General features: G+C 36.8%; 1 long non-coding RNA gene across 12 annotated transcripts in view; it reads right to left on the bottom strand.

The window, feature by feature from the left end:
• Positions 1 to 2,439: 2,439 nt before the first annotated feature.
• LOC123791498 (uncharacterized) overlaps positions 2,440 to 20,758 on the bottom strand; it is a 44,481-nt gene continuing 26,162 nt past the window's right edge. For 4 of the 12 annotated variants that reach the window (XR_015724438.1, XR_015724442.1, XR_015724439.1 and 1 more), the window contains 4 exons: positions 17,142 to 19,358; positions 5,298 to 5,452; positions 4,795 to 5,175; positions 2,440 to 3,945 (listed from right to left, as the gene is read on the bottom strand). This is a non-coding gene — a long non-coding RNA (uncharacterized LOC123791498). Of the gene's footprint in view, positions 3,946 to 4,794; positions 5,176 to 5,297; positions 5,453 to 8,850; positions 9,017 to 17,141; positions 19,359 to 20,758 lie in introns of all 12 variants that reach the window. The other 8 variants (XR_015724443.1, XR_015724440.1, XR_015724448.1 and 5 more) reach the window with 6 other exon arrangements.

Genomic DNA, 20,758 nt, shown 5'->3' on the forward strand with positions numbered 1-20,758 from the left:
TATTTCTATCCAAAGCCAACATGAGTACCAATCTTATTTTTATAAGGAGATCCATGTGCTTCTTTAGTAATCCAATGCCCTATTTAGATTATCTCAGTAATCACTCAATTCTATGCTGAACCTTAGCTCAGGGTGACATTGGATAAATCATTTGGAATTAGCATAGTGAATATATTCTCTTTGCCTCTTTCCTTATTAACAAATTGCATCTTCCCATTCTAGCTCACAAGAGAATTACAAGATTAAATAGGGTAGTCACCTATTTATTAAACAAGTTATGAACCATTCAGAATTTCTTTTTTGTCCTTTCTAGATCTGTTGTCCAATTTTGTGTTTTTATTATTCATTAGCTCTCCCTTTAAAGGATGATGCAAAGGGAGAAAGAGGATGTTAGGCTTAAATTATTTAGCAGTGGGGTCAGTAAAAAATTTGGCAGGGTGGAAAATTAAAGCCATTAACTAAAATGAAGACCATCTGCCCTTCATTAACATGAATGGCAAAGAGTCATCGGTGAAGCATTTTGAATTCCTTAGAGAAAGTCTTATTTATGTTTGTTTATCTGTGTGTGTTTTTATCATGGACATCCTTAATTTCCTCCATTCTGATATTTCATTGATTCAAGAATTTCATCATGCCTTAAGAGTATATACATAATTGAAACATGGACTTCACAAAACCATTTACTGTATTGTCACAATAATTTCTAATGTTGAGAATGAGATTGTGGGTTGTATTTAGTTTCTGTTATGCTTATGCACACTTTGGACTGACATACTAAATCCAACAGTAAACCAAAAAATGGGATTATATAAAAGACTATGCAAAAGGCTCTATCTGAACAGTTAGAATATTTTGCAAGGTTGATGTGGAGGAACAAGTCATGGAGGTAACAAGTGAGACTGGGAATTACCCAGCCTGTCATTTCGGATCGTGTTTATAGTTTTTAATGCATTGGATGTGTGGTTACTCTGATTAAATTATGCCATATTGGGAGAGGTAGGAATAATTACATACTTTAGTGGTATTACTTTGGAGATTTGCAAAAATCTAAGGACGCATCTTATAACGGCCAGGCTGTTTGATATTGATCAAGGGATGTAGAGGACCTGGAGAAGTAGTCTGGTCTTCTTTACTTATGTTGGCTAGTGCCCTAAAGTTGTGCAGAGAAGCCTCAGGTCCATACTGAGATGTGGTGAGTGCCCCTATCTCCCATGCCCATCCCCACGTCAACCAGAACAGCTCTGCATTCACTGGTCTAAATGAAATGTTTTGTATGGTTGCTTCTTTTTTATTCTTAAATTTAAGTACTCACTGTTAAAAAATGTTTGAAAACCATTGATCAGACTTACCACCACCCCCACTCACTTCTACATAAGATTTTACTTGCACCTAAAGAATCTCTGACATATCAGGATCCCATTTTCTTAAAAAATTTTATTTATTTGTCAGAGAGAGCACAAGCAGGGGGAACGGCAGGCAGAGGGAGAAGCAGGCTCCCTGCTGAGCAGGGAGCATGATGCGGGGCTCGATCCCAGGACCCTGAAGTCATGACCTGAGCCGAAGGCAGACGCTTAACCACCTAAGCCACCCAGGTGCCCCAGGATCCCATTTTAAAAGTCCAGTTACACATTGTGTGATTATTAGTCCATGCCTGAGTTAGACACTGTCTTTTGGCATCTTCATTTCACATTTTTTTGGTTATCAGATCTTTAATTAGGCAAATTATCGAGTTCTTTCCTTAAGAATTTGTTTTTAAGTATAACCTTCCTCCACCCCTCATCTCTTAACTCTAGTTGTTCTTTATTGGTTACCAAATTACGGGCCATCTCTGTATCTTGGCATTTGTAGTCTTCAATCGCAGGGCACCAAAACTACCCACCACTGCACACTTGCATGTGTTCGAGTACAGTAGGGCTGCGGGGCCGGAGCAAGGTCTCACGCATGCTGGGCTGAATTCAGTCCCATAGCAACAATATCAAGGAACCACATCTCTGCTATTTTCGGTTGTGCTTCTCATTGTTAGGCCCAAGTAACTAATTTTTTATAAAGTCTGAGGAAGAAAAATGTTTTATTTTTCTTCTCTCTCTAAATAGAAACCGCTGCTTCAGCGTTATGGCAAGTGAACATGCATTTTTCTTAGTTCTGTGTTTCTTCTGTCTTTCAAGAAATAGCATATTTCCTCCCCATTGAAGAAATATTTTTCAGGACACACAAGCAATATATTCAACGTTAAGTCTGAGGCATGGTTGTAAGGTTAATAAATGCTTAATAAAACCGCCAGTTTGTTTACTTTCTGAAATCACATAAGAAAAGAAAAATATAACTTTTTTTATGTGTGTAAATTCAGTACTTCTGAAGCTACCAAATGGAAGATTGAAATCCTTCATTTATGACCCAGACAAATAAAATAAGGTAATAAAACACAGAGCTCTATCACAGTTATTTATTAAGTATTCTGTTTTATTTTAGGAATACTTTAGAGGAGGCATTCTTCACATTTAAAATCAAGAAATTTTAAATCAACAGTTTAAAAACTGTGTGGTACATTTTATTTTAATATTGACTACAACTATGGAAACAATTAGACTTACTCGTTTTCTGTTTGCTTCTATTCCTGGAAGATTTCTAATACAGTCTCAGTGACCAATTTTCTAGACGTCACTTGCAGCTTATGGGATTGCTTCCATTCAGTAATCATTAGGGCATTTGGATGCATTAAATAGGAATATGATACATGACAGATTTTGGTAATGTATATAATTTACCTTAAATACTTTGTGGTGATTGCCTAGTGACTACATTTATGTATATTATATCTATATTTATGTATGTTATGTATAAATACATATGTACATACTTTTAGAAACTACATTTTAGATAGACTGAATGTTATGTGTCTTCAGTTGTAGAATATGCTTTTGTTTTTTCTGAAATGGCTCTTTTCAGTTTATTATATGAACCAGCTCTGCTAATCACAGTTAAACTTAAAAACTGCCATCACTTTTACATTGTTGATACAGATTGGATTGGAGGAAGTGGCAGAAGGGAGGGAGGTGCAGAGGTTCTGGAAGCAGAGAATAGTAAGGAAGTTGAGTGGTGGGTCCAGTAGTTTCTTTACAAATTGTAATCCAATGCAATTCTCCTTAGCTTTACATTTGCAATTATTTCAGGTTATGTAAATAGTTTCATTTGTTCAACATAGTAACTTCTCTTTCCCATGCTCATGTTCCCATATGAAAGTGTTGAAATTAAATATATATATTTATATATATTATTTATATATTTTATATAAATATATATGTGTGTGTGTGTATATATATAATTTGCTGCTTTCATTTGGAGTCCCTGTCCCTTAGAAACCATTGCTTGTTTACTGCTTCCATTGCATCTTGCTGCCTGTGGCCTGCCTCCCCAGTTGAGTAGTCACGTGGGCTCCTTATTGTGCCGCAGCTTCAGCTGCCCTGAGGGATTACCAAGTTTTCCAAACTTTAGTTTCTGTCCTACTATCCCAAACATAACCTCAAATTTCGTGACTATCAGTCCTGGACTTTCCACCTAAGGTGATTAACAGACAAATAGAATACATTCTATACGACATGCCTTCCACTGAAGAGCTAAAGGTATATGATAGAAGAAAAGACAGTAGACATGTTTTATTTCAACATTAGCAAACTTATATGCACGCTGCGCTGTTTGTCACAAAATGGAAACATTTTATTTACGTTCTTTCATTGACTTTATTCCTTAGTGCAACCCTATGAGGAAGGTATAACTATTCCCATTTTACACACGAAGAAACTGAAGCTTAGAGAGGTTTATCATTTTCTCAAGGGCACACAGATAAGAGAGGCTTGGAATCTCACCAGCTCCATCAACCTTCAACCTTCAGAGTTGAAGCTTTTAAGCAGTGCACGATATTTATCCGGCCCTTGAGGTACTCAAAATCTAATCAAGAGATAAAGAAACAAAAAATGAGAGAACATGAAACAATTAGTAAGCAACTATACCCCATTACATAAAACTGTTACATGGTGGTAATAACTAGCTTTCTAGTTTATAATCCAGGCTGCTATTTTAAAAAATTATATATATTGGGGAAGTAAAGCCCATCTAACTATACTTCTAAGAGAAGAGTAATTGCAGCCTCAAAATGTGGGTTTGCTTTATAACTGAAAAGCTGAAAGTACGTAAAGATCATTTTTAAATATTATTCATGAGTTTAATCCCCTTTGTCCAATGTCTTTATTCTTTTTTTTTTTAAGATTTTATTTATTTATTTGTCAGAGAGAGAGTGTGCACAAGCAGTGGGGGTGGGGACAGCAGACAGAGGGAGAAGCAGCCTTCTGGCTGAGCAGGAGCCTGTTGGGCTCAGTCCCAGGACCCTGGGATCATGACCTGAGCCGAAGGCAGACACCCAACCAACTGAACCACCCAGGTGCCCCAATGATTATTATTCTTACTCTCCCACAGGAGATGTCTTTCTCATCCTAGCCTTACCACTGTAGGGACCACCCATCACTCAGACCTCAGCTCTTTTCAGTTCTGCAGATAGCTCATCCATTCGGCACTCTTACTGTACAGATGATCTTACTGTGTTAGATTCAGTACGACTGTCTTCAAGAGGGAACAAGAGTTCTTTCTTAAGTCAGATATTGAAGTTACTACTCGTTCCTGTATTTCTTAGTTTTTCTTCTCTTTTTCATCTTTAACACTTGATAAATACCGTCTCATTGAACTTTGCTATTCTGTACCACAGAGAAGGCTTAAATCACAGCCCAATGCAAGATTCCATACCTTATTCCAGATCTGGCATAGTCCACTTTCCCTGATTCCATTCAGCCAGTTCCTGAACTTGGAATGCCTTTCCTTGACCATTCTTCAGGTTGTCACCTCGGACTGCTGCAGAAGGCCATTGTGTTCTTTGTCATCTGTTTTTTCTTGAGTCTATCAGCATAGTTTTCCTGTGTACCCCTGTATCGTTTGCCTAGTTTCCTTTTAAGTCAATTGATAAAGATCCATGTCCCATTTTACTTATGTTCAGCATTTTGCACTTGTTGCAGGTACTTACATCTGCTTCTAGCTAATGAGACTCTCCAGGGGAAATTACAGTCTTCAGAGGGAAACATTTCTTCTCAATTGTGATATCAGTTTTACAGAGTTGTGTAAGTTTAACCACTGGAGGGAAAAGGATAGAGGTATTTTGAACCAATGATCCCATTTTTACAAGAGAATTTATTTTAGAATTTCCTGGGTAGGCAAAATTACTTAAATAAAGTTAAGAATTGAAGACTACATACCACATGTCCTGCTTTTCTTTTGCTTTCAGGCAAATATCCCTAACACCAGATTCATTGTGGTAGCACATTTGTGGAGTAAGTCTTTATTTTACATACTGAACATAAAGTAGTGCCTATGATTAAAACAGGCTTTTTTTTACCTCAGACTGTAAAATCTGCAGCAAAAATAATGGGAAAGAAAACATTTATAGGTATTAGAGTCAAGGTTTGCTACTGTGTGTGTGTGTTTGTGTATTTGCTCAAAATTACTATTCTAAGAAAGAGCAATTAAAGTAAGATACAATCAAAAGTGAAAAGATAGTAGTCCCTCCCTTTTAAGTGAAAAAAGATCCCTGGTCCAACTAGGGAGTGCTGACTTGGAAAAATTGGTAGTTTGACACTGTGAAAGAAATAAAATTGTCATGAACAAAGGTGAAAGGGATTATATTTGTCAAGAAGGGACTCCTACTGGATGAACTGTCTGAGGGCTGTGGCATGTCGCATCTTGTCTTGGAGAGTTAATGACTGGTAATGTTGAAGGAATAGGTCTTCTGTCAGATCATTACAGCAGTCTAGTTACAACTACCTCAAGATGTAATGACTGGTTCAGATAAGGGGCCAAAATAGTTCAGGTGAAACATGACTCAATCCAATCACCTTTTCCCTGATTAGGAGAGCAAAGCCAAGGCAGTTTTACCTGGAAAGCATTATGCCCTAGGGTAAGAACACAGAAGGGCTGAAGAGTTGGCTTGGCCTCCAATTCTGTGTTTGTAGTAGACTATATTTTGCTCAGTCCTCGCTCTACTATAGAATATACTCTTTTTACTTAAGCATTCCAAAAGAGTGAGAATTAAAAATTAAAACTGGTAAGTTGAATGGGGCTGGATAAAAAATGTCATTGCTCCTTAGAAGAAAGGACAAGATCCTACACAGTTAAGGTACCTCAAGAATATCAAGAAAACAAAGGGGAAATTGTCTCTTTCCAAGAGTGTCAGAGGTCAGATTTGTGCCTGGTATAATGAAGGAGCATTGGTTTTTCTCAACTATTACTACACCCCAGATACTGATGAGTTTCTAGAAATCATATACTCATCTTAACCTAAGGAGGACATAGAAAGACTCCTAATGAGAAAAACACCAAAGGACATCATTAGGATGGGAAATAAATAATCCTCTAAACTGAACCTTAACAGTTAGTTTTAAAAATATTTTCATATGGTTTAAAAAAAAAATCAAAGAAGTTTAAAATGGAACAGTGCCTAGTTCACAACCCAGCTCATGGTAGGTAATCAGCAGATGTTAGTGTCGTTGTATTCCCTTATTCAAAAAGAATTCATATCCTTCATTCCAATTATAGAGTAGATCAATTATAGAAATTTGGACAATTCTAAAAAGCATGAAGGAGAAAAAAATCACCTTATAATTCAACTATTCAAAGGTAAAACACTTAGGATACTGCTTTTTCATTTTCTTACCAACATTTTTTTTAAGATTTTTTAAATTTATTTGACGGAGAGAGAGACAGCCAGTGAGAGAGGGAACACAAGCAGGGGGAGTGGGAGAGGAAGAAGCAGGCTCCCAGTGGAGGAGCCCGATGCGGGGCTCGATCCCAGGACCTGGGATCACGCCCTGAGCCACAGGCAGATGCCCAACGACTGAGCCACCCAGGCACCCCTTCTTACCAACATTTTAAACACTTCACACACACACAGAAATTGTTGAACAAACTTCTTTTTACAGTTGCTCCAATAGTTAGATTTCAGGGCTAACGGTGATCCATTAAAGAAATTTTGATCTAGTGAATTATTTCAACACCTAGATTCATCAGACACTGTGTAAGTGAAGGGTATTGTAATAGAGTTGATAAGAGCTTTAAAAATTAGGTTCTACCCCTGGCAAAGGGAGAATATCTCCTATTAAGCAAATTGTTTCACAGATAACAAAAGTACATATGGAGAAAATATCAAAAACAATTATCTGAAGGCATGGGAATGTGACCAAAAGGAATACAAAATTGGAAGGGAGTGGAAACATTGATAGAGTTAATGGCGCTCAGTGAGTTTCCTGTTTCTGTGGGGTTTTTTGGGCAGCTGGTGTCATGCTGGGTGACTAAAAACTAGATAGAAACCTGCCGTCTTACTGCCATAAAGAACTAATGTTCAATTAGCCTAAAATTTGTGAATAAGTAGATGCAGAGGAACAAAAACAGCTGATGGGACAAACAGAAAGCAAGTAGTAAGGTCATAAAATTAACCACCACCAGAATAATAGTTACATTAAATATAAATTGGTTAAAAACTCCAGAAAAGCAGTGAACAAAAAACCCAAAAATTTCTTTGAAAGGATTAACAAAAGTGATAAACATCTAGGTAGACTGATCAAGAGAAGATAAAGAGAAAACACAAGTTATCAGTGTTAAGAATATAAGGTGTATCATTACAGATTTTAAAGACAGTAAATGGATAGTATGGTAATATATGAATATCTTTTTGCCAACAAATATAACAATTTAGATGACATAGGCAAATTCTTTAAAATATAACATACTCTAGGGGAGCCTGGGTGGCACAGCGGTTAAGCGTCTGCCTTCGGCTCAGGGCGTGATCCCGGCATTGTGGGATCGAGCCCCACATCAGGCTCCTCTGCTGTGAGCCTGCTTCTTCCTCTCCCACTCCCCCTGCTTGTGTTCCCTCTCTCACTGGCTGTCTCTATCTCTGTCAAAAAAAAAAAAAAAAAAAAATATATATATATATATATATATATAAAACATACTCTAATGACAAAAAAAAAATGAAAAAGAAAATCTGAATAGCCCTTCAGTTGAAGAAACTGAAATTTTATGAAAAACCCTCCCACAAAGAAAGCTCTAGGCTTAGATAACTGCATTGGTGAATCCTATCAAATGTTTAAAGAAGAAATAACACCTGTCCTGTATAAACTCTTAGGAAAGGTAGCACGGGAGACCACTTCCCAAATAAAATAAATTGTAGCTATTTTAAAAGCACTGCAGTATAATTTTAAACAGAGAAAACATTAAACGTTTGAGCCTGTAACAGTAAAACAAGTATCTTAGTTCATTTGGGCTGCTATAACAAAGTACCACAGACTGAGTGGCTTATAAATAACAAGAATTTCTTACAGTTGTAGGGGCTGGGGAGTCCAAGATCAAGACATTAGGATGGTTGCACTCTGGTGAAGATTCTCTTCCAGATTCAGAGCCAGTAGAAGGGGCAAGGGATTGCTGTGGCATCTTTTATAAGAACACCAATTTCATTCATGAGGACTCCACCTTCATGACCTAACACCTCCCCAAAGCCCTATCTCCAAGTTTTGGGGGGTTAGAATTTCAATATACGAATTTGTGGGGGAAACAAACATTCAAACCATAGCACTATCGTTTCTAGTTTATAGGTAAACAGCAGGAACAGGTATAAGGAGAGTTCACTGCATGGTTTAATAGTTTGTGTTTTCCTTTTGGATTTTAAAAGACAGCTTTAAAAAAAGACAGCTTTTATTTTTTGTTTCATAAGTTGAATAAATAACAAATATACATAGAAAAGAAAACAAGCGGCACCTGGGTGGCTTAGTCAGTTAAGCGCCTGACACTTGATTTCAGCTCAGGTCATGATCTCAGGGTCGCGAGATCTAGCCCCATGTCGGGCTCCGTGCTGGGCATGGAGTCCACTTAAGGTTCTCTCTCTCCCTCTGCCCCTCCCCTAGCTCATGTGCGCTCTCTCTCTCTAAAGAAAGAAAGAAAGAAAAGAACAGAGAAACAAAGATTATAAGAATGTAGACAGTGAAAGGGAAAGTCTCCTTTTCTTTTACCTGCCGTCATCTAGTTTCCATTTTCTTTCCCCAGAGGCAACCAGTTTTTTAATTTCTTAGGTTTTACGATGATACCCGCTGCATACATAAGTATATATGTGTATTAATATATATGCCTATCCTTTTAAGAAACTTCTTTATAAAACAGTTGAAAATTTTAAAATATTTTATTTGTTAAAATAATCATTGCCCACTTTATTTACTCTCTGTATTCCCTGCTATACTTCTCAAGACAGGTGGCATTGGGTAGTCCCGGATACTTTGGGAATTTGGCAAGGGGGCAGTTGAGTTGAGGAAATTATTTAATTTGTATTTATGGGAATATATTTGGGTGCTTCATGGTCAATTTGTGAAGTTAACTTTTCTTACTAGCACCCCCCCCCCATCATGTCGGAAAGGTTTTAGGAATTTTCCTTCTCACTGTCCTGACTCCAGGAAAATTGTAGAACCTAGGGGTGTATCATGATGTGTGTCCCATCTACACAGCACTACAGATTATATAGATGGGGGTGGAGGTTAGTGGTGGTAGAGGAATAAGCTTGATACATACATAGATGGAAGATAATTTATGGATTAGTCTTCCAGTAATCAGAAATGCAAAATTATAAAGAAAGAAAATATAGGGAAAAAAGTGCTCTAGAAATTCCAGGCAATTAATAAAAATATTATATTATTTTTCTGAATTCTGTTAGTTTGTAGTACTATCTTTAAGATTTGTAAATTTGAGGGGTGCCTGGGTGGCTCAGTCTATTAAGTGTCCAACTCTTGACTGTGGCTCAGGTCATTATCTCAGGGTCATGAGATCAAGCCCAGCCTCAGACTCCATGCTCAGCATAGAGTCTGCTTGAGATTCTCTCTCCCTCTACCTTTGCCCCTTCCCCACTTGGGCACCCCACTCTCTCTCTCTCTCTCAAAATAAATAAATAAAATCTTTGAAAAAAATTGTGGGGTGCCTGGCCGGCTTAGTTTTTAGAGCATGTTGATCTTGGGGTCATGAGTTTGAGCCCCACGATGGGTGTAGAGATTACCTAAAAATAGTATAAGATTTATAAATTTGTAATATTTAAAATTTTATAATTTGTTCTCATTTCTTTTCTCATTCTAAACATTCACTTTCTTATCCAACTTTTACTTTTAGAACTTCAAATTGTTTTAAAGAGGGGGGCGCCTGGGTGGCACAGCAGTTAAGCGTCTGCCTTCGGCTCAGGGCATGATCCTGGCGTTATGGGATCGAGCCCCACATCAGGCTCTTCCGCTATGAGCCTGCTTCTTCCTCTCCCACTCCCCCTGCTTGTGTTCCCTCTCTCGCTGGCTGTCTCTACCTCTGTCGAATAAATAAATAAAATCTTAAAAAAAAAAAACCAAATTGTTTTAAAGAGGAATCTCAAAATTTTATAAGCTATAGGCTGTACAAAAACTGGATCTGCCCTGTTTAAGTTATAAAAGAAACTGAAGCAAAGAGATATGAAATTGATCAAGGGCAGGATACAGGTGCTCCTTAATTCTAGACTTTAGGAGAAAAAAAAATATATATGAAATGGGCGTTAAAATTTAAATATCTAGGAGCAGAATAAAATAAGATATATAATTTCTAAACTGCTAAAATGAGAATGCAAGCTTGATTAATTCCACAGAAGGTAAGAAAGAAAAAAAGTAGTAAATAATATAAAATAAAATAGCAGGAAGAAATATAATCACAGGGGCACCTGGGTGGCTCAGTCAGTTAAGCGTCTGTCTTCAGCTCAGGTCACGATCCCAGGGTCCTGGGATGGAGCCCCGCGTCAGGCTCTCTGCTCAGTGGGGAGCCTGCTTCTCCCTCTTCCTCCATCTACTGCTCTGCCTACTTGTGCGCTCTCTCTGACAAATAAATAAAATATTTTAAAATATATATAATCACAATAAATATAAATAAGTTAATTCTCCCTAATAAAATAATGCCCTTGTCTAATTGGGCTTTCAAAAATCCAGCTATATGCTTTTTAAAAGAATGAAGGAAAATGGACTTTAAAATTATGTTGGAATATACTCATATCAGAACCACCTAGAAATTTTTTTTAAAAGATTTTATTTATTTGTCAGAGAGAGGGAGAGAGAGAGAGAGAGAGAACACAAGCAGGGGGAGCAGCAGGCAGAAGGAGAAGCAGGCTTCCTGCTGAGCAAGGAGCCCTATGTGGGACTCGATCCCAGGACCCTGGGATCATGACCTAAGCCAAAGGCAGATGCTTAACTGACTGAGCCACCCCAGCATCCCCCACCTAAAATCTTAATATCATAATCACATAGAGAAGTCACTATGTTAGAATCAGAGGGTAGACTTTGGGATAAAGGGATTTCTTTTTTCAGGACTCCAGGAATTGAGTAGATATGTTTGGTGTATCTGGGCACTGACATGATGACTGCTTATAGAGAAAGAAATGGGGTACTGATGAGCAGAATAGAAGGTATGTTTACTTCTACTCTTCACCGTATGCATTTTTGGGCCCTTTTAGACTTAGTTTCTTCATTTATTTGGATTTTTAAAAATTTTTTTACCAGTTGAAAAATTTTTCACCAAACAATTGCATTGTTCACTCAAATAACTAACAGTTTTAATAGAATATTTAGGGGAGATCATCACCCATATGCAATTATGTGATTTATGACAAAGGTGCAAGTCGATGGTGGAAAAGATGATCTTTTGAATAAATGATTCTGGATCAAATGGCAACCTATATGAAAAATATGAACCTTGACCCCTTCTTCACATTATATATAAAATTAACTTGAAATGGATAAAAATCTAATGTGAAGGGTAAAACAAAGAAATTTCTAAAAGAAAATATAGGAGAATAGCTTCATGACCTTAATGTAGGCAGTGTTTTCTTAAATACAAAAAGCCAGAACCATAGAGGAAGAGACTGATAAAAAAAGACTTCTTTAAAATGAAGACCCATTGTTTATCAAGACACCTTTATAAAATGAGAGAACAATCCACAGAGAGGATTCAGAACTACTGAAAAAGGACTTATAGCCAAAATATATAAATTACTATTATAAATCAGCAAAAGAAAGACAACTCAATGTTTTGAAACATGTGCAAGACTTGAACAGTCACTTCAAAAATATAGATATCTAGGGGTACCTGGGTGGCTCAGTTGGTTAAGCGTCTGCCTTCGGCTCAGGTCATGATCCTGGAGTCCTGGGATTGAGTCCTGAGGCCCCCCACCTCCCTGTTGTCAGGGTCACTGCTCAGCAGGGATCTGCTTTTCCCTCTCCGTCTGCTCCCCCCATTTGGTGCTCTCTCTTAAATATATAAATAAAATCTTTAAAAAAAATGTAGATATCTAAATGGTCAATAAACAGACAAAAAATGTTTCAGTATCATTTATTATGAGGGAAATACAAATTAAAACCATAATCAGATACCACTATACATGAAAGTTTTCAAAATCAGATACTATGATTGTTACGCGTTGCTGGTGAGATGTAAATTGGTACAATCCCTCTGCTCCTACCATTTCTATCTCCCCTATACCCGCTAGCAAATTATCATGCCACACAATTCCTTTGCACATCCTTTATAGTTCAACTAGCAAATATCAAGCACATAAGAATAGTTAAGCGTATAAATCTGTACACCCTCCTTTCCTATTCATTCATCCTACCTTTACTTTCTGCATGCTCCTTGTTTCCTTATTATAAGACAAAGAGATCTGTGTTTCCTCACTTATTCATGGAGGGATTCTCAATCTATCATAGCTTAACAGGTAAATGGTTTTTGCATTGATGTTATTAGGAGAGAGGGCATATGGAATAGCTCCTTAAAGACAGAAAACTTAAAATTTTGTATTACCCTCAAGGGGCTCTGTATATACTAATCACTCTATAAGGAGGCAATAAATTTAGCATGATTATGGTCAGAAAAAAATGACCAGGATATTATGGAAGTGAGGTTCCTCTCACATTCTTGGCATGACAGTGGAGTGACCCTCCTATTTTGTCTGAGCATTACTTTCATTCTATCTCATTATAAAGTAACATATTTTTTTCTTTTTTAAAAAAATTATTTATTTGTCAGAGAGAGAGCACAAGCAGGGGGAGTGGCAGGGGGCCCAATGCGGGATACTCTCCCAAGACCCTGGGATCATGACCTGAGCCGAAGGTAGATGCTTAACCGACTGAGTCACCCAGTCATCCCACATATCTTTTTTTCTTTTGTAGATGCCCAGAGAAGCAAATGAAAACAAAAACGTCTTTTTCTCTTTCTCCTCATAGTCATAACACATTGAAATCACTGTTTTCTGTGGCCAGAGATTTCCCTCTAGCCTCTCTTCAAATGTAGTCTGTGCTTTTCCAATCTTTTCTCTTCACAACACTCCTAGAGTCAAGTCAGAGCTTTCAGGAGCTAGAGTTTCCTCTTGATCCTAGTGCTTTCAAAATTCACTCTCAGGAAAAGGAATTGATAGAGAATTCACTTTTCTCCGTAGGTAACTGCTTCAAGGAATTATCTTTTAAAATGCAAACAAATAAATTTCTAATGGTGGGATTTTAAGGTCAAACAGACTGGTAAAGGGATGGAGGTTGGTTTTTTTAGGCTACTAATCTTCCCTCTAAGCTTTCTTCTGCTCCTTATGACTATAAATGATCTTTTTTCCAGGGAAGCTAGTTTTGTTTTCAAGAGACTAGAAAGTATAGCTATCTGATCTGCCTTTAGCCCCATGTAAATTTGATCTCTTTTCTTTCAGAGATATTTCCTCAAAAAGCCAGGAGGAATTGTCAATGAGTTGAAGTTGAAAAAAGTTCTTTTTTTTTTTTTTTTACCTTTCCAGACTGAAATGACCTAAGTTGCAAGGACTGGGTGGTCTCAGTTTTTTTGGAAATTGCAAAGTGTTATTTTTTGTGGTTGGTAGTAAACAAAGAACAGAACACATCATTGGCAACGCTTATCTCAAGCGACCCTTTGGTTTATGGCAGCTTACAATGGACCTGTTTGTAGGTAGGGCCCTGAACATAATAAAAGACCAGTATTCACAACTTCTGTAAAAGGCATTAGCAGCTAACCAGGGTCCAACCATTGCTGCCTTTGTACTGAGCATGCAAAATGCTTCCACTGTCAAAAAGAGATATCATTTCAATAGTTTATAAACATATAAAAATAGTTTATATGGTGATTAAAAGTTGCAGACCTGCAGCTTTAACATTTTAAAGTCAGTCCCTCAGAGTATGGAAGGTCCATAATCCAGAGGGATGAATGGTATGTGTGTGTGTTACATTATACACACACACACACACACACACACACACACATACTTAATAAGTTATCATTATGTGAAGTACAGTAAGTAAAAAATGCAAAAACTCAGAGACTGTGGGCTCAATTCTTTTAAGTATGTATACTGTGCCCTAGTAAAGGGTATAGAACTCTTTGAGGTTCTCATTTAATTCAAACTCTTCTTCCCTGGTCTTTTTTTTTTTTTAATAAATAGTAAATATACTTTTTTATAAATAGTAAATTAACAAATAAACACCTGTGATATGGGAGTTAACATTAGCTTCCTTATTTAAAACTTGATAATGCAAAAAAACTTATAAACTCTGCCTTCAGTTTGTGTCTTTGACATAGACATTTGAAATTGGGTATCTATAAGGAAAGAATGAAGTTATCCAAGGAACTAGTGGCTGTGGACTAAGGGACTAGCAGGACAAAATGATTAAGTATATTAATGATAATAATAATTGCAGCTACCTTAGGTAGTACTCACCATGAAAGGAATGGCTTTATGCCCTTAATGTATACTAACTCATTTAATCCTTGCAAAACCCTATAAAAGTAATTATCATTCCCAATTTACAGAGGATAAATCTAAGGCAAAATTGTTTCTAACATAAGCCTAGTTAGGAACTGTCAGATTTGAACCTAGGTGGTCTGGCTCTGAAGCAACATTCATAACTACCAGAATTCATTCAATTAGCTAATCAGTTATTCAGTCTTTAATCAAATACATATCAAATTTGTATTATATTCTCAGCACTGTGGTAGGCTCCAGGGCATACATGAATGAGTTTAACTGGATATGGTACCTGTTCTTATAGAACATAAGGTCTCGAAATGAATACAAGCATTAATCAAATAATTATACAAACAAATGTAAAATTGCAATGTGACTTTGTACAAAGGAGATGTGTATGATGCTATAAGGGTTAGTCAGGGAGACTGGGGAAAGTTTTGTTGCAGAACTGACATACGCACTAGGTATGAAGGATGGGTAGACTTCAACTAGACAAAGAAGAAAAGGAAGAGATTTCAAGGCAGAGGAAAGACCACATACAAATCCTCTATGGTGGAGGGGAACAAGAAGAGTTCTCGTAATTGAAGAAAGACCAATGAGGTGGGATCACAGTGGGTAAGAGGGAGAAGAGTGTAAGACAAGGCTTGGAAGGTTGGCAAGTCCAGATCTGGCATTTAAAGATGTTAAACTGGGCAGGGGTGGTGGTAGAATTACATGAATAGATTTGTGTTTTAAAAGGATCATTCTGACTTTAATATTGACGAGGGAGTGGAAGAGGACCAAAGGATAATGGATATGAATAAATGAGTAGGAAGATTATTGTAGTGGCCCAGGTGAGAGATGAAGGTAGCCCAGACTGGATTGATGGTGGTGATAAAGAGAAGTGGATAGAATCAAGCTAGGGTTGGCTATAGTAGGCAGAAAAATCAATAGGACTCTCTTGCAAAATGATCTAAGCCAATTTGGTCACATACAACTCTTCTGTTCTTTTTATTTATTTTTTTTAAGTAGGCTCCATGCCCAGTGTGGGACCTGAACTCACAATCCTGAGATCAAGAGTCACATGCTCCACTGACTGAGCCATACAGGCACCCTATTTTGTTCTCTCTGACAGAAAAAAGTAGCCACCAGTTTTTGAGATAAGTGTGTGGGGTACTTTGACTCATCTTGATACTAAGTTGAAAGCAAGTCTCAGACCAAATTCTGGCATATAAATAGACATTTTGAAAATAAACAGTTATTAGTAAGGAGGCTTATATACGACAGTTCATATGGTCTCTTCTATAAGCTCGTTAAGTTTCAGCTCTCCATCCTTTTATGTACTGTCATGTTGTAGTTAACTGTTGCTGCATAATAAAGGACCCCCAAATTTAGTGACTTAACAAAACAAGAAATATTTATTTTCTCATAGTTTCTGTAGATCAAAGCTAAGTAAAATTGGCTGGGTTGTTTTGGTTCAGGGTTTCACATGAGTCAAAAAGTTGGCTGGCGCTATTGTTACCTGAAGGCTTGACTGGGGCTGGAAGACCGGCTTATAAGATGGCTGACTGACATGGCTGGCAAGTTAGTGTGGAGTATTGGCAGGAGACCTGTGGACCTCCCCATATGCATCTCCATTAGGTTGCTTGAACAGCTTCACAACATGGTCATTGTCTTCCTCCAAAATAGGTAATACAAGAGGACAAGGCAGAGTCTACAATGTCTTTTAAGACAGCTTTGGAAGGAAGTGGGGGGATGGGGTAACTGGGAGATGGACATTAAGGAGGTCAGGTGATGTAATCAGCACTGGTTATAAGACTGATGAATCACTGACCTCTACCTCTGAAACTAATACATTATGTTAATTAATTGAATTTAAATTTTTAAAAAAGAAAAAGAAAAGAAACTCTAAAAAAAAAAATTATGATGTCATTTAGCTCTAAACTCCCAGCTGTAACCTACATTCTGTTTTATATATGATACATTTATTGCCCACTGAGTAAAGTAGGCAATTCTCATAATTATGTCTCATAATTATGGACAAGATTTATGCTTGTAAATCTATTTAAATTAAACTGAAAAAATACCTTTAAAGTGTTATTTCTGATTGGAATATTTGGTTATCTTGCTCGAACCAATCATACTGAAAAATCTTAAATTATGGGTTAAAATGTGTGTTATCCAAGCAGAAGTTAAAATCTTTTATATGAATTACTATGTTTTTCTCTTTGAAAATTTTATAAAGCATTTCCAAAGCTCCCCCCCCACCCCCACAAAAAAAAAGAAGACTTACCTTTGGAAGTCGTGTGTCTTCATTTATAGAATATCTTATTGGTTACACAGGCTATCTCTATTCATTGTGGGAGGGAACTACACAAAGGGTTGAATAGTAAGGATTACTTGTATTAAGGTCAATGAAGGCCAATCTGAAGACTGGCTACCACATATGACTACAACATACATGAAAGGTTCACTTAAGGTAGATGCAGCAATATTTAGAATCCTTTCAAGTAGCCAGAATCCACAGAATCAGTTGCTGGATACAGGGTGTTTCAGGGATCAAATCTGGGTGCCTTTCCTAAGGATATAGATTATGGTGCTTGTTAGATTTTGATTGCCTATTCTGAAAAAGTAGAATGTCTAATATATATTAGCCAATTCACATACTTACACCAACCTCAATTTCATCAATAAACCCACTGCTAATATTCATTATGTTAATTAGCAAAATTCTGGTGTTCAAGGTAAGTATGACTCCTCTAGAGTGTGACCTTTTTGCCTAAATATTTGCTGACCATACTTGGGAGTATGAATTCCCAATTATGGCAAGCAACAGCACTTATGATGTAGCCTAAGTTAACACACATAGATATTCACAAATAATACCACATTGTCTATGTTCAATTATTTTAAAGTAAATTAGACATCATAATACATTCTATAATTTAGAGAGTGCAACCCAAGAAAAAAGTAACTCTATAGGCAATGAATTACTGAATGGAGCTACTCATACTGGATAAAGTAACTTACAGTGGACATTACTAAATGATCATTAGCAGATCATTTCTGGCACTGTGGTATGTTGTAGAAAGAACCTGTATTAATTTTTATTTTTGAAGATGAATCATTTGAAACTATATTATAGAGTTATTTTGAGAATTACGTGAGTTAATAATTTCAAACACTTCAAACAAGTGTCTGGTACATAGTGAAGTGTTGGTAAATGTGATAATGATGGTAACGATGATGGTGGTGGTGATCATCTAAACATTTCAGCCAGATACATGCCTCTATGATTATCAGGTGTACTGGATACTGAGGCAGATTCCACTGATACGAGATTTCTCTTCAGGACCAAAGGACTTGTTTATCCAACTGCTGGGAGTGTTGTTGGCTCAAGATGTCAGCTCTGTCCATGAATTGCCTTAATCAAGGTCCCTTGATTACTACTCCCTGGGGGCAGTCTTTATCCATGACTGGTCACTGATGAGTATAAGAAGGCCGAGGCCCCCTACCTCAGCTTGGCCTCTGAAGGGCCACCCTAGCTTCAGAGGCATCCAGAGGGTTGGCTTAGGCTTCGTTATAACTCTTTCACAGCCCAAATTCTCCCTCCACCCAACCTTGCATTTCACCACAAGTGCTAATTCCAAGAAAATTCCCTAATAAATTTTCCTGCATGCCAATCTCCATCTCAGGTTCTGCTTCCCAGGGAACATGACTAGAAACATCGATTGTTACTTAGTGACTTAAAAGTGTGGATTAACAGACATATCCTGGAGGGTGCCTGGCTGGCTCAGTTAGTAGAATGTGTGACTCTTGATCTCAGGGTTTTAGGTTTGAGCCCCACTTTGGGTGTACAGATTATGTAAAAATAAAATCTTCAAAACAAAAAAAACCAAACATATCCTTTTTTATTGGTTGGTAATGATTAACACAAGGTCTATGTTTGAAATCTCTCTTTCCCTCTCTCTCTATATATTTTATATATCTATGTAATTAAAAGTATTACTTACTTAGATTAGACATTTGAGATCTAAAGTTGGTGGTAGAGGCTAGCAGAATAAGTTATTAATTGAAATGTTTATCATAGTAAATATATTCTTATTAGAAAAGCTGGCAACTCACATATAATTATTTACCTGATGTATGGAAAGCACAAAAGGCCATGAAAATCCTTTGTTTTGTTTTGTTTTTTTGAAAACTTTTAACACAGGCAATGTTACTATACAGAATCTATTTGACAGGACAGGCTAGGTAATACTGCAGTAATAAACTATAACAAAATCTCAGGGGCTTATCACATAAAAGTTCTTACTCAGGCAAATCTGCTAAGAGTCTAGGAATTTCTCCAGGGCAGCCCTTCATGTAGTGGCTAAACATTCAAGATCACTTTCTTCTTCTGATATCTCCATATCATTTTGATGGTTCATTCGACAGCATGGTGAGTCATGCACTGGAAGTGACACAGCAGCTCTGGCCATTGTCTATCAGTAGAACTAAGAAATATAATCTTTACATATCCAGAAAAGGGAAGAGAATGGAAAATATTGGTGAACATTGGTAATATTACTCATAAGGACAGTCTTAGACACTAAGAGAGGCTAATATTTTAGTATCCAAAGGGTCATCTTATAAGACCATTTCACTCTTGAGACAAACTTTCTGAATAGATCTTATCCTAGCATAGGAATTAATTTTAAGCTCCTGTGTTTATCAAGAAATTTGAATGGAAACAAATTCAGTTAAGTATAAACAGAATCAGCAGCTAAAGTACAACCTGGCAAGGTATGAATAGTCTCTTTAGTCATAAGATAAACAGTAAAAAAGTAGATCACAATTGAGTGGCTGTGAAAATTTATGTAAAAATCTTTTCCAGAGGCTTCCTTGAAAATGTGACTGTAAAATTTAAAAACAAGAATAAAATATAAATAAAAATAGGCTTTGCCTGAATTTACTTTCGCATTTGACCATTTACTCCTCTAAAGAAAAGGAGTAAAATTACCATCAGGTAAGTATGCCTCACACCCTTGTTTCTATGGCATTCTTCAACAAGAAAAATGTTTCATATGAGAAACATTTCACATTATTGATTAAAAGACAGCTAAACATAAAAAAGTCAATGAAAACAAAAAGTGAATGTAGATACAAATTTCCTTGCATTCCAGAAACTTGAAGATAAACACAGATTTCTGTGTGTTTGTCTAGTTCTATAAAATTTACCACATGTAATAGACTAATGTAGTGATCACCACAATTATGATACAAAACTATCCCATTCCCCCAAAGTAACTCCCTCCTGCTACCTCTTTAAAGTCACGCCCTCCCTCTAACTCTAACCCCTGTTCACTGATGTGTTCTCCATCACTATTGAGGTTGTTGTATAAGTGGAATTATATCATATGTATCCTTTTGATATTGGCTTTTTTTCAGTCAGTATAATGTCCTTGAGATCCATGTAAGTTGTTGTGTGTATATTGATAGTTCGTTCCTTTTAACTGCTGAGTTGTATTCCATGATATAGATGAACCACCGTGTATTCATTCACCCATCGGAGGACATCTGAGTGGTTTCCAGTTTTGGGCTGTCATATAGAGTTGATATGTGCAAACTTTAGTTTTCATTTCTCTAGAGTAGTTAGATTACTGGGTCTTATGGTAAATGTATGTTTAACTTTGTGAGAAACTGCCAAACTGTTGTCTAGAGTAGCTATATTATTTTACATTTCTACCAGCAAAGAGATACAGTTGCTCCACATCTTGTAAATACTTGGTTTCATAAATAGTTTAAATTTTAGCTAGCCATTCTAACAGGTGTGTGATGGTATCTCACTGCGGTGTTAATTTGCATTTTCCTAATGGCCAATGATATTGGATTGTAATGATGTCTTACATAGTGTTTTGAACTTTTACA

This window comes from Ursus americanus, chromosome 5, assembly GCF_024610735.1.
Source record: "Ursus americanus isolate L20-20 chromosome 5, mUrsAme1.1.p, whole genome shotgun sequence".
In the NCBI taxonomy this organism is placed as follows: domain Eukaryota; kingdom Metazoa; phylum Chordata; class Mammalia; order Carnivora; family Ursidae; genus Ursus; species Ursus americanus.